Source organism: Trachemys scripta, chromosome 3 (assembly GCF_013100865.1).
Source record: "Trachemys scripta elegans isolate TJP31775 chromosome 3, CAS_Tse_1.0, whole genome shotgun sequence".
Classification (NCBI taxonomy): domain Eukaryota; kingdom Metazoa; phylum Chordata; order Testudines; family Emydidae; genus Trachemys; species Trachemys scripta.
The window spans coordinates 43,764,724-43,781,833 of NC_048300.1; the positions used below are offsets into that span (position 1 = coordinate 43,764,724).

The 17,110-nt window shown below is 41.2% G+C and overlaps 1 long non-coding RNA gene across 10 annotated transcripts in view; it reads left to right on the plus strand.

Moving 5' to 3' along the window:
- Positions 1-8,141, plus strand: part of LOC117874447 — a 53,295-nt gene extending 45,154 nt beyond the window's left edge. For 2 of the 10 annotated variants that reach the window (XR_004644984.1, XR_004644979.1), the window contains 2 exons: positions 4,435-4,492; positions 7,670-8,141. This is a non-coding gene — a long non-coding RNA (uncharacterized LOC117874447). Of the gene's footprint in view, positions 1-4,405; positions 4,493-4,765; positions 5,000-7,669 lie in introns of all 10 variants that reach the window. The other 8 variants (XR_004644981.1, XR_004644980.1, XR_004644983.1 and 5 more) reach the window with 8 other exon arrangements.
- Positions 8,142-17,110: the final 8,969 nt, after the last annotated feature.

A 17,110-nucleotide genomic window follows, 5' to 3' on the forward strand; every position in this document is an offset into this window, starting at 1 on the left:
GCCCTGCGCATGGAACTGGAAGCATTTCAGAGAATGCTACAATGGAGGTCCTCGATTTTAATCTCTTACCTAGCAGCCTAAATTTGGCCTCCAGGACCTCTCTCCTATCTTTTTCTATGTCTTTGGTACCTGTGTCTACCACAACCACTGCACATAGGTTTGTCTAGATGCATGGGCAGCACATAGTGGAGGCTGGCGGAGCCTAAGCCTCCCCAAACATTGCACTGCTGGGGGCGGCAATGGCAAATTACCGCACAAGCCCATGGGGCCAGGGGACCCGGCCAATTTGGGGTCCCTGGAAAAATCTCCCCCCGCCACAGGCCCATGGCTGGAGGAGCCCTCATTCCTTGTTGAAGTGGCACAGAGCATTTCTGGTCTTGGGGCCATGGGGGGTGGTGGTGGAGGGGAAATGAGTAAGTGGGGGGAAGAGGCGTTGTGGGGGCAGAATGGGGGTGTGGCCACAGGGAAGGGTAGAATGAAGTGGGGCCATGGGCAGGGCCACAAGTGGAAGGGGCGGAACAGGAGAGGGGCTCTGGGCTCGGTGCTTCGGTCAGGGTCGAGATCTGTGCTGAGGTCCTGGCTGGGGCCAAGCTTTCAGCCCACTCCATGGCCCCGACCAAGCTCTCAGCTCCCCCCCCCCACGCACCTCCTGCTGGCTGGGGCCACGGCAAGGTGAGAGCGGGAAGCAGGGTCTCAGCTGGAAGAGGCGGGACAGGGGACTAGCCTCCCCAAGGGAAAGCTTCACCTGCTGCCCATGTCTAGATGTCTGAAGAAGTCTGCAACCTTCACACCTGGCAGGCAATTTTTAATAATCAAATCTCCTATTTCCATTACCTGTCTCTTCCTAATAACAGGGGTACCCTCTGTCAGAAAGGTATCCTCAGTGTGAGAGGATACTACAACATCATCTGCAATGAGGATCCCAACTATGGGATCGTTTCCCTCCACTCCAGCTTGATGTTCTTCTTCCCTGAGACTTTCATCTTCCTCAACAGCATAGAGGCTGTCAGACTGTGGGTAGGACAGCTCTACTGTGTCCCTGAAAATCTCCTGTCTGTACCTCTCTGTCTCCCTTAGCTCCTTCAGTTCAACCACTCTCGTCTCAAGAGCCCATACTAGTCTCTGAGGGCCATGAACTGCTTGCACTGAATTCACATATATGCCACCTGCCCACAAGGCAGGTAATTATATATGCTGGATTCAGTGTAATAAACTAGATAGTTCCCACATTGCTGCTGGACTTCCACCTGCATTCTTTTTACTCCTGCAGGGTTTTCATTTGTTTGTTTGTTCATTGTGTGGGTTTTTTTTTCAGGGCGGGGAGTTGGATTATTGGCCTAAATTTAGAGACTATTTGCATCAGGTTCTTTTGCTCCCTCCCTAAACTCCCTCATAAAAATCCTCTGTTTGCTGCTCCTATTTGCTAGCTCTTCTGGTCGCTTATGAACTGGCTTTTTAAACCCCTGTTCTCCCTGAGTTAGCCACACCCGCTTGTCAAGGGATCCTAAAGGTCCATTCCAGCCCTACATTTCTATGATTTCTATGATTATTTCCCACTCCCAATGCACCAGTCAGCTCTGCTGAGCCGACACAGGGGGTGGTCGCAAGTGTGTGGAGTTGGTGTCATTGCTGTGTAAGGATATGGGATGTGCTGCAGCAAACAAAGGTCATCCTGAATTTTGGAAGCTGGGGTTCTGGATTGCAGAGGCCAGAGCAGGATTGGGCTGGCTGTAGCTTAGAGCAGCCGCTCGCTGCTGTGTCATATAATGTTTAAACAAAAATCATGGTGTTAAATACAAGCTCTCCATGCCTTAATAAGAACAATCCAGTGAATTGCTGCTGACTTAGAATGGGTGTTGTGCTGCTGTTGTGACTCCCATGTCTACTCCTGGATTGGAGCAGTTCAAGTGTGACATTTTCTGAGGCCTATATCTAACTGCCCTAAAACACATAGTGTGTATGGTGGGGATGGTGAGGGGTAATCAACAACAGAAGATGTATTATGTCATCAGAACTCTCTTTGGATAGAAAGTTTTTCAAAGTTCTGCAGGAGGTGATAGTGCATCTTCAGAGCACTATGATACCTCAGCCCCATCTCCTTCAAACATGAGTGGCATGGAAGCAGTCGGAGATATTAATTTTTTACAATGTGTTGTAGACATTTCAGCAATATATCTTCTGGTGTAAAGGTATGGAGGATCTAGATGCTGAAGTGATTAATCTCACTCCTCAACAAAAGGGATTTCCCACATTTATATTGCTCAGAAATAGCCCTCGGGAAATTTATGTGAGCTCTTAGCAAACTAAGCAGCCATCAAATGTTAATCAGAAACATGCACTTGATAACTGTAATATATATTTAAAGAACCAGATAACATTAACATTCCAGTGGGGCTAGTCAAAGACCTATAAAAATCAATGTTAAAGAGACACTGTCAAGGTTGACAGGTTCAAAACGTAACCTATCCTAAAACTAACGTTTTATCTTTAAATTTCCTTTTGATACAAAATATCTGCCAGGACTCCAAAATAAGTGGTGCAATATGGCTGAGATCTCTAATGCCTGCCTGGGTGACCCCAAGATAACGGGGGACTAGATTGTCCTTCATTGCATACATTGCTCATGAAGTCTATCTTGACCTGCCTCCACACAGCCACCTCTTCAGAATGGTCCTCTTTCCTGGGGTCCCACATTTGTGTATGGAGAGGGAATAGGTTTGGCTGGGTATGAGGAGATGGCACATTATCTTCCTTACCCCCAAGCCGGGCAAGGAATCAATAAAAAAAGAAAACAGGAGAATCTCCCTCAAACAAGACTTTCAGGGGCAGCCATTTGTTTGGGATGACCTAACAGCATGGCTCTATTGGAGGGTGCAGGGGTTTCAAGAGACAATGTGGCAATATAAGCCTTCCCCATGCAGATAGTCCTTTGCCTCACATGGATCCTCAAGCTCTGCTGGGCTTGGGAGCGAGACCCCGTGATTCTTCTGCAGAGGGGTGTGTGTGTGTGTGTGTGTGAGAGAGAGAGAATCTTCTCATCCCCAATGGAAGAATTCAGATGAAACTCCCTGATGGGTCTCATTTTAGATCTACCAGCCTTGACAGTTTCATTTTAAGAGAATGATATAGAATATTTGTCACAGATACATTCTCAGTGCACACAGATACCACGGTAAAAGACACAGTATAAATATCCAGACAGCCAAATAGCTGACTATTCCAATAGCTGTCTGTCCCTTCGATCATTGTGTAAAACTAAAGCAGGAACCTTTCACATGTCTTCTGTTCCCCATCACTTCTATTGGGCAACACCTTACTCCACAAGTTGTACCACTGATTTCAGTGAGACAATTTGTGAAGTAAGGTGCTATTCAGTATGGGAAAGGGGATCGAAATCTGGTCCTAAGAAGCAAACTTTTCCTTTTATTAAGCTGTGTAAGAACAACTGTGCAATCTGCAACAATTCTCTAGCTATACTGGATGCTGCATTAGGCTTTACTTTTAACGATTTTGCAATAAAGTTAATTATAAAAAATTATATTTTAAACTTGTAGTCACCTCCTGTTAAATACAAATATTAGCTGAGTTCATATGAATACTATTGCACCATCAGCTGCTTGCATTGCACTCAGAAGTTCTGCTAGGTTTGATGTACCTTTCTTCCTAGATTCACAGAATAATAGATTTTAAGGCCAGAATGGACCACTGCAATCATCTAATGCAGGGGTTCTGAAACTGGGGGTTGGGACCCCTCAGGGGGTCATGAAGTTATTACATGGGGGGTTGCGAGCTGTCAATCTCCATCTCAAATCCAGCTTTGCCTCCAGCATTTATAACGGTGTTAAATTAAAAACACTTTTTTATATATTTATAAGGGGAGGTCGCACTCAGAGGCTTGCTATGTGAAAGAGGTCACCAGTAAAAAAGTTTGAGAGCCACTGATCCAATGTATGTGTAACGCTTCTACCAGGTAGAGTCAGCAGCAAAAAGGGCCAGGTTCAATATCTAGGAGTTCCTTTTTAACAATAAAACACAGAAGTGGCTTCCAGTAATCTAGGAAAATTACACCCCGGGTGCCTCTAAGAGGCAATACTTCCCCTCTCACAAGCACTGAGTCTGTGTTTAGAAAAGAAACTTTTAATAAAAAGGGGAAAGTAACCCGGCCTTAACTTGGGAAAACACCACAAGCATGCTTCAGAAGCATATGGCCATGAGCAAAACACCCACCCCATAGTACATTGGGCAGTGTCCTTTGCCTTAGGCTCTCACCTTACAGTTCGAAAGTCCAACAACCAAAAGTTCCTCTCTCTTTTTCTCCCAATGACTGTAACAATCAAAGTCCAGTTACTTGGATGAGGCAGCTGTTCTTTATTTCTGCTATTGTTTGTCTCCCTTCCTCTTACAGGTCTAATTTTCTTCCCCTGTCTCTTTCAGTCGGATGGCTTGCTAGCTGTATATGGAGGCTGTGACCTGCCAAGGGAAAATTTCTCAGGTATCTAGATAAGTTTTAGAGATTGCAAGGTGGGTAACATTTTATTTCAGGGAGAGAAGGGAGGCTGCATTGGCTCAGCAGATTGGTAATGGGATACACAGTATTTCAGCTCTAAATTGTCAGTTTGGAGGTGAACGCAGGATAGTAGCAATTGACAGCTATTAGTGTCTGAAGGCTGCTGGTGGCCTGTGTGAAATGAGCTTATGTTCTCAGTCCAGTTCTTCATGAAAAAGCACCACATCACAAAAACCACTACTGTATTTATCTCTGTAGGCCGACTCAACAGAGAGGCAAATGGACTACAGCCTGATCCAAGGCCCTGTGGGTCAATGGGTCCTGAATCAGGTCCTGAATGAGCATGGAGATTGAACTATCCCTAGAAGAGATCTACCTGCTACCCCTAGAAGGGATATTTTAGGGTCAGCGCTGAAGAACATTGCAAAGAATTGTGGGGAAGCTGCATTCCCTCTGCCCCTGTCAGATTTGTTCTGAGGGTAAAGAGACAGCGTAAGTCTCAATGGTGGTTAATCTGGCTCTAACATTTATTTAAAAAATGTTGATAACAATTGTATGTGTGTGTGTGGGGGTACTTTTTCTTATGGGGTTACTGACAGTTACAAAGTCTGAGTTGATCTGCATGACTGAAGATGAGATCTTATGTATCAAACCATGTATCTTTATCGTGAAGATATATTTTAATATGCATTGCTTCAAAGGAGAATCAAGCCCAGGGGAAACATTTATTTACAGCTATTTGGGACATGTGAAACAAAAAGCTACCCTCACCTCCCTTCGTTAAATGGCTAAAAATGTTTCTCGTTTTAAATAGTTCTATATTTAGACTGAAATCCACATTATAACACGGCCTGCATAAAAGTTCCATGTGCCATTATTCTGTAGCCTCAAATTCTGAACTCCACTCTTGTGACTCAGGCCCCAGCCCTGCAAACATTTACACGCATGTTTTTTGGAATAGGAGTAGTCTCATTTCCTCCAATGGGACCAGTCACAAGTTTAAAGTCATGCATGTGCTTAAATGTCTTGCTGGACTGGGACCTTAGAGTCTTCTACACAATAAAAGACTTGCCTCACCCAGCCTGTTAACACTACTGAAAATGCACAAGTCATTAAAGACTAGAAGTAATAATAATAATAATAAACTTCACATCATTAGTACTGTTTTGTTTAGTTTTATTTTTCATATACTATAAACAAAGCGGTCATGTCACTAGACTATATCCAGCGTGCAGTACCTGAGAGCAGAATTTGGGCTTTAGTTTCTATACATTAGACACTGTTCCAAACAAATTATACTTCCGTGGCCACATTTTGAAGGTGCTGTGTGTTAATGATACACTGCTCCAATACGTTTTGTACAGTGGCTCTAAAAACTCTCCCCATCTGTCATGATAGCATTAGTCTTGGCTTCTCTAGTGAAAGAATCAAAATTAAAAGGGAGGAAAAAATGTCAGTTTCTAATGGTTTCCAAATACCCATGTCTTATAAGCGTGAATTAAAAATTGCTCTCATCTTGTGGCCTTCCAGCACTATTACAGGGATAAAAACATTAAAACTATTTAAAATAAAAAATCCTGTTAAAAGCTAAAATATACATATATTCTCAGCTATTTAAAACAACCTGTTGATAGACACTCAGCTTTCATTTGATTTGCACTTCATTTGCATTAATAAAAAGTAAACCATAAGCATTGTGATTTACAGTAATATAAAAGCTATTACAGAGGACCTTCATCATAAGCTTCTTTGTTGTAAAGCTATTGCATCTTGCTTTCAATCACTAAACACCATTAAAAACCTTTCCTAATACAATACAGCTTGCTGTAGTACACAAATTCCTTTGCTTCAGAGGATGGCCTTATGAAACCACACTTTGTGTCTTTAGAAGCAAATAGGAGGTTACTTATTAATTTGGTTTTAAATGAAAAAAAAAAATGTTTCCAGGCATGAGAGTCTCAGTTTTCTTCCAAGACTACTGCATGGAGACCTCCAAGACCAGATCCACCCAAAATGTCCACAGCACCTTTATGTTCTCCTTGATAGTCTAATGTTGAATCATTTGCCTTTGACATCCGCACCAATTCTTACGCAGGCAGGATGTAGATACCCAAATAAACTAATGTCTCCTCTCTTGTGAAAAGTGCCTTTGACTCCATATTTACCTCCATTTTGCATTTTCTCCAAATGATGATGCCTGAAAGAACACAGCATCCCCAGCACTGGGCCAGTTTGTTGATTTAATACTGCCATGAAAGAAGAGAACAACCTACTGAATAACTGACATCACATCCAAGCATTTTCTAGAGAAGTCTCCACTGGCACATGAATTGTCACATTGACTTCAGTGGAACTACTCATATTTAAAGTTAGGCACATACTACAGAATCTGACCCAAAGTTTACTGAACTCAATGGCAATCTTTCCATTGACTTCATTGAGCTTTGGATCAGGCCCTATGTGCTTTGATGAATAGGGTTGGACTTAACAACATACTTAAAATGTGTGTTGCTGAACTGGGACCTAACTACAGATCAGGACTGAGACTGTTAACGTTTGAATTTAACCAGATTATAACCCGGATTAATATTGCTGTGTGTAAAGTATGAAAGCTTACAGGTAAACAAAGTGTAAAATATAAATTGAACTAGAACTGTAAGAATTAGGCGCAAATACAATCGCTGTCAAGCAACCTCACTTATTGATTCTTTTAAAAAGGTTGAAAGTCGAGAGAGAGCCTTGTTAGAAAACCCTTGAAGAAAATTCTCTGAAAATGAAAAACAACTTTTTAAATGGCTATTTTTGAGGGAGAGGGTCATTACCGTTTCCTCCTTGTCTTTTTGATGCTAAATTCTCAACCGGCATGCAAACATACACTTCCAACTCCAATGTTTCCAAATTCACAAAACTGGATATAGCTCTGTTTATTACTTTAGGGTTTCAGTCGATCCTGTAATCAGAATAGTTTGAAAACTGCCTAGTGGCTTAGGGACATGATTTGTCTTCATTGTGAGTCCAGTAGGCAAACAGCAGTGAGCTCACATGCTTAGAGGACGTAGTTTGTTCAGGCATGTAACTGTAATACTTGCTTGGCACTGTTCTCCAGTAGCTGTACATTCTCAATGATGCTTCCTTTTCATCCTTCTGTTCTGTCTTCCTTAGCAGGAGACTCAACAGCTGTAACAACACCTGGAGGATACTTGGCAGCTGCAAGTCGCAGATGCTGAGCTGGGTAATGTACTTTCCTGTACAAGCATCCGAGTGTTTTGTTGGCTGCTTGAAAGTTTTCACTGGTGTCTGAATGGCTTGCTCCACAACTAGCTACAATATGCTGATGGTTGTGTCCAATCACCCCTGGAGTATAGGGATCAATCTGTCTGATGAGCAAGATGACTTACCTCCTCCAAGATGCTGCTATCATTTGCCCTTACTTATTGGTAAGAGCTTTGCATGCTTTAGCAGTGTACAGGACCAATCAAAGCGGGGACCAGGAGAGCCATTTGGCTGGGCTTCAAGCTCAAAGGGGGCCTCAAATTTAGACACTTGTTAATTTTTTGGCATTTGATAAGTTTTGCAACTTGTTTTTATTGCACGAGAGCTAGATTTTTCCTCAATAATTAGTGCATTTGCTCAGAAAAAGGCTAGATAAGCATTTGTTAAATAAAAAATATTCAAATTATGTCTCACTCTTTTTTTGGTGCCTTATTTTATTTTCATGTGTCGTCATTTTTTATTTGTTTTATGGTTGGGGCCTCAAAAGCTGGAAGTGGCCCAGGCCTCTCTGGACCTCTGAGATGGCCAGGCAGCCAATATTTAAGAAAGTGGTCTTGTATACAATGTTACTGGGCCTTTGTTTTTATATTGAGAGACGTATTAAGACAGGGAATCCTTACTACATATCATATTTAAAAGTAATAGAATACACTTGCCAGGAAAAATAATAGTTAAAAGCAAACTATTTGCAGGATTTCCTTTTCCTTTTCTTTTTGTCTTGGCAAAACGGTGTCTAAAACGTAAAATTTTCTTCGTACAAAAAACCCAGCACACCTGTCAAATTCTTTTGAATATTGACATTTGAAGGAACATGCCTGGTTTGATAAATTCGTGCAATCAGAATAATAAAATCAACAGAAACAACTCGTCCTGGATAATGTCAAGAGGCTCACTCAGTAATATGGTAACACCCTGATACACAGAAAGATCCGATGGTTAAATTATTGCATAATGTTTCTCTCAACAAAAGCTCACTGCTGTAATGATCATTGTTTTGTTTCTGATATTTATATGGCAAGGATTTGAAAAGTTGTTTAAACTATGTAAACAAATAGATTAAAAATATGTAAACATTACGATTTTCTTAAGAGTACAGCAAATATAAAGCAACAAACATATACCCACAAACACAAAGAATCCAAAACACAATAACAAACTTCACTGAGACCTATGCCAACATTTTCAAATGTGGGTGCTATAACTGGGGCATTAAAAGTTTCAGCTAAATCTTTTTCTTTTTCCCTAGAAAATTGCAATCAAAATAGTTTTCATTGCAATTTTCTGTGGAAAAGTTTGACTTAAACAGGAATGCCAAACATTTTGAGCTGAAAACCTTTATTTACTGGGTTTTTGTTTTTTCAGAAAAGTCAAAATTCTCCGTGGAAAGCAGACAATTTCCATGAAAAAATATTTAGTCAAAACCCCAATGTTCTGTAAAACAAACAAACAAACAAAACAAAACAAAACAAAACATTTTGGGGGGAGGGATAGCTCAGTGGTTTGAGCATTGGCCTGCTAAACCCAAGGTTGTGAATTCAATCCTTGAGGAAGCCACTTAGGGATCTGGGGCAAAATCAGTACTTGGTCCTGCTAGTGAAGGCAGGGGGCTGGACTTGATGACCTTTCAAGGTCCCTTCCAGTTCTAGGAGATAGGATATCTCCATTAATTTAATTTAAAAAATTTAATTTTAAGTTCTGGCAGAAAAAAATTGACCAGTTCTAGTCCCAACACAGCCAGCCACCTGTTATGAAGATGCTGTCCCTTCAAGGATGGGTTTTTGGGAATGGTACATGTGTTAGAAGGGTCTAATGTCTACAAGATGAACGCAAGACTTGCTATAAAAGGAGTGGTCTACTCTCGGGAGACCAGGGCTACAGAAATATTTGGGGAGAGCTCTACAAAGTGGCCAATAGGAGGCTTGGGAAGAGACCTGGGAGAGATAGAGGAAGGTCTGATGTTTCCTTTTTTTAAAATTTATTGTGATTGCATTTACACAAATGTTCAAGTAGAGAAAATTTGGGTAAAGAAATATTTAAGGAGAGCTAAAAAAAGTGGCCAATAGGAGGCTTGGGAAGAGAGCCTGGGAGAGATAGAGGAAGGTCTGGTGTTTCCTTTTTTTAAAATTTATTGTGATTGCATTTACACAGATGTTCAAGTAGAGCATATTTGTTTAAATGTCAACAATTTAGTAGCTGAAGGAAGGGCATGTGCACATCCATGAAGGGGAGAAGGGATGGACGGATGGTGAGACCCTGCTGCTCGGAGGGCCAAGGAAACTGTTTGTAGTGTGTACCTTAATCAGCCATCTCCCAGGTTTCCTCATCCTGGTGGAGGAGCAGTTGTTACTTGAAACATAGGGCTGTATGTGAATTCACCTGTGAGGCAGAGAGAACACTGAGGCACAGATGACTAAGTGCTGGCACAGAGATGCTGATCATGTCAAAGGCGACTAAAGTTAGATACCTTAACCTGGTGGCCTGATTTTCACAGGTGTTGAGCAGCCTCAGCTCCTGTTGACTTCAAATGGCCAATGACGTCAAGTGCTTCACACGTCTGAAAATCATGCCACTGTTCAGATGCCTACATATGAATTTTAGGTGTGCTTAACTTTAGGCCTTCAAGTTTGAACATTTTGACCGTAGCTTCTAAAAGAATACCAAAGATATATTTTTATAAAAATCTATATACATTTATTTATATGTACCATATAAACGTTTCTCTAGACTTGTATGAAATTCTGAGGTTCCTAGGGATTTCTTTGGTTCTGATTCACATGGATTCACACCTCCTGAGTTTCACGTGGATCTTCAGACTCCAGTATACCTAAGCCAGTATACCTAAACCACTAAGCTTCAGCTCGTTTCATATTAAAACAACACAAAATGGTGTATTTTGCATGTTTTTAATCCAGAACTACTAATTGGCCCCACTTTATCATTCGAGGTATGTGTGTTGCGGGGAGGGTTACAATAAGAAGTAGAGCCAGGAAGGGTAGCTGACAAGAGGGCTCACGTATGACCATACATTTGGCCAGGGTTATTTCTGGACGTACTCAGTGTTGTCAGCTCTTGTGACTTTGTCATGAGTCTCATGATAGCAGATGCTTTTCTTAAAATCCCAGCTTCTAATGATGGTGACACCAGAAGACAAATAATACCTCCAATTTATTCTTTTTAAAACTCTCCTAATTTTAACACACTCCTGAATTTTTGGGGCCTGCTTCATGATTTTTGAATGCTTGGAGTTGGCATTGATGAGTACTCTCCCACCAATGGGAAAGCCTCTCTCTCATCCTCCTCCTTCACCTCCTCCCTAGACAGCTTGTGCTGAGGACACTTGCTAGCAGTCAGCCATCCTACGAATGCCCTCTACTTTTACAGAATAATAAGGATTTTGAGGAAGCATGTTCTCATGGCTTCTGATTCCCACTGGGGGGCTTCAAGCATTCTTTTTCTTGCAGTGGAGCAGCAAATTAATTAGCTATAGCTGAAATAGGCAGTTTGCAGTGTCCTTCAGGCCTGGATACCACAGTATTTTGCTGTCCCGGTGTGCTCTGTGGAGGTCCAATAGAAGTGACAGGCTGCAGGTGGCTTGGTTTCCCCATTCTGGTAGAATATGGCAGCTCCTTGGCTCAGAATTAGATCAAGAGCCAGGTTGCAAGGTCCTCTGTTTTGTTTAAAGGGGCTGAAATATCTCCTCTTCAGGTTCTTGCCTTACAAGGATTATTTCTTTTGGCCACACAAAGAAGTCATTTCATTTTCCACGTAAGCTTCCTTTATGGAATTCATTAATAGGGAATGGGCACAAGTGGATAAACCTTGTTCAACCTTTAGTGTCTTGCAGAGAAAATGTTTTGTCTTCTCAGGGGAAACTGACAGGACTTGATCTATTCCCAGTCTGGTTGCCTCTCTCCTGGCACTCCCCAGTGATTTCAGCTAGAATTGTGGATGCTCAACACCCCTGAAAAGTCAGACCCTAAGTGTTTCCTAAGGAGTTTTTTGTATCAGATGTTGTATAGGATCAAGGGAGGTAATTGGGTAATAAAAATTGGAGAATAAAATTAACTCACACTACAGACAAACAGTACCTTTGGCCCTCTGCCAGGTTTCACAATCAACCTCTGGACTTAGTTTTACCCAACTGGACTTAGTCCTTTCTGCCCCTCAGTGGATTGGTCTGCTGAAGACAGCTCTTCTTTCCCTCAAGGGACACACCTGTAGTCTACATACCCCACAGTCTCTGTAACTCGTTTGGGTACCACCAACATTCAGGCATTTTTCCTGCTTGGAAGCACTTAGGTGACAGTGCTGTTGGTTCTCAAAGTGGTTCTAACCATGACCTCTTCCTCAAAGATTCCGCCATCATTCCTGGAAACAATTTCTACCGTGGTTTTTATACAAGGGCCCAGTTCATGAGAGAATAAGGATAATTATGAACGCATTCCACTCAAATTCTTTCCTTTGTGATGCTGCTTTAGATAATGTTAGGCTGGTGGCAACAGCCATGGTTAACTCTACCTTGGAGTGTAGATATAAGAAGACTGACTCTGATCTCTCTTACACTGATTTTATAGCAGTGTACCTCCATTGACTTCAATGGCATGACCCCTGTTTTGTAATGCTGTAAGGGAATGTCTACACAGTGCAGCAATGCACACTACAGGGATGTGATTTCTAAAGCACATTAACATGTTGTGCACCAACTGATCTGTGTAGACACTGCTGGTGCACACTAAAAATTCTCTAGTGCGCTTTAACCAAGTGCCATTTCAAGGAGTACTAGGTAAGGTAAGAGTAGGTAAAGACTACTCACATTTCCTACAGAACAAAATTTTCAAAATAAATTCATTTTGGATCCGTCAAAACTTTCGGTTTCAATAATTTTGAAATATTTCATTCTGATTTCAACTTTTTAAAAAGTTTATATTTTAATTTATAACATAATATACAATAAACTGTATTTTTTAACAAAATGTCACGTTGAAGTGAAAAATCGAAATGCCCTATCCTGAAAAGGTTGAAATGGAAGTTGTTGGCCTTTTAAAAAATGTTTCAGAACAACATTACGCCAACGTTGTCATATTCTTGGGGAAAGTTTTGATTTTGATGACTTGGGATTTCCAACAGAAAAATATTCTGCTGGCAAATTTTTATATTTCTACTGAAGACCTAAAAAATAAAATATGTTGAGTTTTTATATACTGAACACTCCCACTACCCAGGCCATGGGGAATATTTCGCACAGAAATAACCTCTGACATTTTTTCTCCCTCTGTTAAATCCACTGACACTTCATTTCCTGAGCATCTCAGAGAATGCGTCACTCACTGACATCAAAGATACGAGAAACCTCATTGCAACTGATGAGAAATGACCTGGAAAAGGTAAGTTAAAACATATTTCTTCGCTTACTGCCCTTTGTCTCCTGGGAAGGGGGGGGGGACAATCAGGCCTTATTTTGGAGCATCACTCAATTTTCAGTTTAGCTTTGCATTTCACCTTTAAAAGGATGCACACTTTTTTGAGGAAAATTTGGATAAGGCTTTGTAAGACATATAGTACGTGAATCCATCACGTCCCTATTCGAAGCTGTCAAGGCTGGATCCCCACTTTGAACTTTAGGATACAAATGTAGGGGCCTGCATGAAAACTTCTAAGCTTAACTACCAGCTTAGCTCTGGTTCCGCTGCCACCATTTCAATTTTTCCCTCCCTGGGAAGCCTTGAAAAACCTTCACCAATTCCCTGGTGAATACAGATCCAAACCCCTTGGATTTTAAAACAAGGAGAAATTAACCATTCCCCCTCCTTCCTCCCACCAACTCCTGGTGAATACAGTTCCAACCCCCCTGGGATCTACAACAGGGAGAAATTAACCATCCCCCCTCCTTCCTCCCACCAACTCCTGGTGAATCAAGATCCAAACCCCTTGGATCTTAAAACAAGGAAAAATCAATCAGGTTCTAAAAAGAAACCTTTTAATTAAAGAAAAAAAGGTAAAAATCATCTCTGTAAAATCAGTATGGAAATTAACCTTACAGGGTAATCAAACTTAAAGAGCTCAGAGGACTCCCCTCTAGTCTCAGGTTCAAAGTACAGCAAACAAAGATAAACACTCTAGTAAAAGGTACATTTACAAGTTGAGAAAAACAAAGGAAAACTAACATGCCTTGCCTGGCTATTTACTTACAAGTTTGAAATAGGAGAGACTTGTTTAGAAAGATGTGGAGAACCTGGATTGATGTCTGGTCCCTCTCAGTCCCGAAAACGAACACACAACCAAACAAAGAACACAAAAAAAAGCCTTCCCCCCCCAATATTTGAAAGTATCTTGTCCCCTTATTGGTCCTTTAGGTCAGATGCCAGCCAGGTTACCTGAGCTTCTTAACCCTTTACAGGGAAAAGGATTTTGGAGTCTCTGGCCAGGAGGGATTTTATAGTACTGTACACAGGACAGCTGTTACCCTTCCCTTTATAGTTATGACAGAAGCGCACTTCTAAGCTCTGTATCCAACACACACACTTTAAATTCATGGGGCTGAGGGTAGCATTCTGCATGTAGAGGACCAGGATGCTATTTCCTGACTAGTATGCTACCTACAGTAATGCCGATATCCAAGGAAGATGAGTGAGCAGTGAAATCTGCTGTCATAGTACTGTGCATTTTATTATGATGATCCACACGGTACCATCACTGTACATAACGCTTTAGAGGCTCATGTAAGAATCATGGACTTTAAAATCTATGTAGAATAGAGAAACAATAACAGTGGCAGAGGGTCTGGTTTTGAGCTCAGTTACACCAGTTCAAATCAGAAATAATTCCACTGAGGTTAATGGAGTTACACTGATGTAAAACTAATGTAAGTGTGGTCAGGTGAAATTAAAGGTCCTAAGAGTTTGTTTCCTTCTGGCAAGCAGACAGCTCCTGTGTTTAGTATCTCATAAATCTTGTCTGTTGGAACTGGACTGAGTTAGGGTGAGGGGAAAGGGGTAGATAGAATTTGGGTTGCAGGATGGTTCATCACAGAAAAGCTTTGCAGAAGCACATTTCAAGGAGGAATTTGAATTAGGAGAGCATGGTCAATAAGTGCATGGGACCTGGAAGGCTATTCCAGGCAGAAAGAGCAGTATGAAAGAAACCTTGAAGACAGGAGCATGTGAAGACAAAGACAGGAGCAAGGCAGTAAGGCTGATGCAGAGCCAAAGACTAAAGGAAGGGTTGTAGGTAGAAATTTGACCAAAGAGGTAAGCAGAAGCAGAAATATGAAGTGCTCTGAAAGTGAGGACCAGCAGGAAGAACTTGATGCAGAAAGCAAGTAGGAGTCACTAAAGGAAACTTAGTAGGGAAGTGACATGGTCCAAGTGATGGGAGAGGAAGATAATTTTGAACAGAGACTTCCTCAAACTTCCTTTTGTCTTGTCTAAAAAAAAAAATTAGTTGCCATGGCAATAGCAAATAAATATCCCCTGTGGGGGTGAGTGGATGATGCTGGTCATGGGTTAGAGAATCATAGAAATCTAGGGCTAGAAGGGACCTCAAGAGGTCATCCAGCCCAGCCCCCTGCCTTGAGGCAGGATTAAATATACCTAGACCATCCCTGACAGGTTACCTGTTCTTAAAAACCTCCATTGATCGGGATTCCACAGATAACATGTTCCAGTGCTTATAAAGCCTTTAGATTATATGTGGCAGGTTTAGATGAAGCTCATGTTAATAGTGACCAATGTGAAATGAGTTTGCTGGCATCAGTGCAGTTCCCAAAGAAGCAGGTTTTCACATGACACAAGGAAACACACCCCCTGACAGGTACCCACAGGGGCAGTTTTAGGAGAGAGGCCAGAGACTAAAGAAGGGTACGAAGCCCAAATGTATATCTTTCATCTCAATTGGGTCTCACTAATAGGACATTGTAAGAAAGCTCTCACCTATTCTGTGGCTAAATAGAAGACTTTTGTTTCCAGAATTGCCAGTCCTGCACCTTCCCCAAGCACTGTGTTCACATGAACAGTTTTTAAAATTTAAAAGAAAAGGCCTATTTCTAGCTTGTGCAGGAAATTTGCTGTTTGCTTCCTTTACACTTGCCTTAAGTGACTGCTCTTTTTGCCTCCCTGCTTCTTGGTAGGTAGGAATAAACTGTTGGTTCAAGACTCACTGCTGGAAAGGAAGGGGAAGACTCCATCAAACAGTTTATACTAAGTAATATTTTCTCTCATTGGTTTGTTGTTGAGTATGAACGGCATGAGTCTTAGATTTAGAAGTGGTTATATGTCTGTTCTCCTTATACTGTATGTACACTTGATATTTGTCTTTGTATACGACACGTCTCTTGAAAACTTTCTCTCAACGAGGAGGTCCTTCTTTAACCATGGTTCAGCACAGTCTGTTTGCTTTATAAAGTGTTTCCATTAATGTCTTGGGCACTGACCCTGCAAGGGGATCCATGATCATTGCCACATGATCATTGCCCATTGACTTCAGAATCCTTGAATTGTTTCTGTTGATACCTTTGCTGCTGCTCAGATGCTGAAGTTAGAGAACTGTTTTCACGGCTTCTATGGTAATAAATGTTTTGGAGACTAATATCAACGTCGATCTTAATTATACATAACAGTGAGAAACCTGCAATCTACTGGTGCTCAAGGACTCTGGGTACCTTAACAGAGTATATTGAATAACAATATATTAAAATAAAAGCCAGTGTTCTCTCAAATAAACCACAGAGCTGGAGCAAGAAAAATACCAACCCTCCAATAATACGACTATAATGCCTATGTCAGTAGACGCCTTTATGCTGCTTTGTTTGCTTGAAAACATGTGAAGTGTTTATTTTTCATTCATATTATCTCGTTATTGCAGGTTTCCTTTACAACATGGGTTGTTTCAAATGTAGCACCAAAAAAAAAAAAAAAAAAAAAGCCCAATGATTTTTATCTGAGTTTGAGATTTTCCAGTAGTGATCAGTCACACACAGCATTGGTCACAGCCACTATGACACTTTGTTTTCATTGTCTCTCTCACCAGGTTGGATGTCCAGTAAGTGAAATATATTGTGAGAACTTTTTTCTGTGCTTTAAAGATAAATATTACATACAGAGACAAAAAATACCTAAACAAACAAACAAAATAAATCTACGGCGGTTAGTAGATGGCCATTAAAAATCAGGCTGTGAATCCCTTATGCCCATTACAGTGAATTGGGCTGCTCATGTGAATAACTGTTTACTAATGGGAGTAAGAGGTTTACAAGGTGTCTCTAAATAAATATTTATAAATAAAGCCCTGATCCTGGAAATGTGATCCATCCTACGTAACTTTCCGTATGTGAGT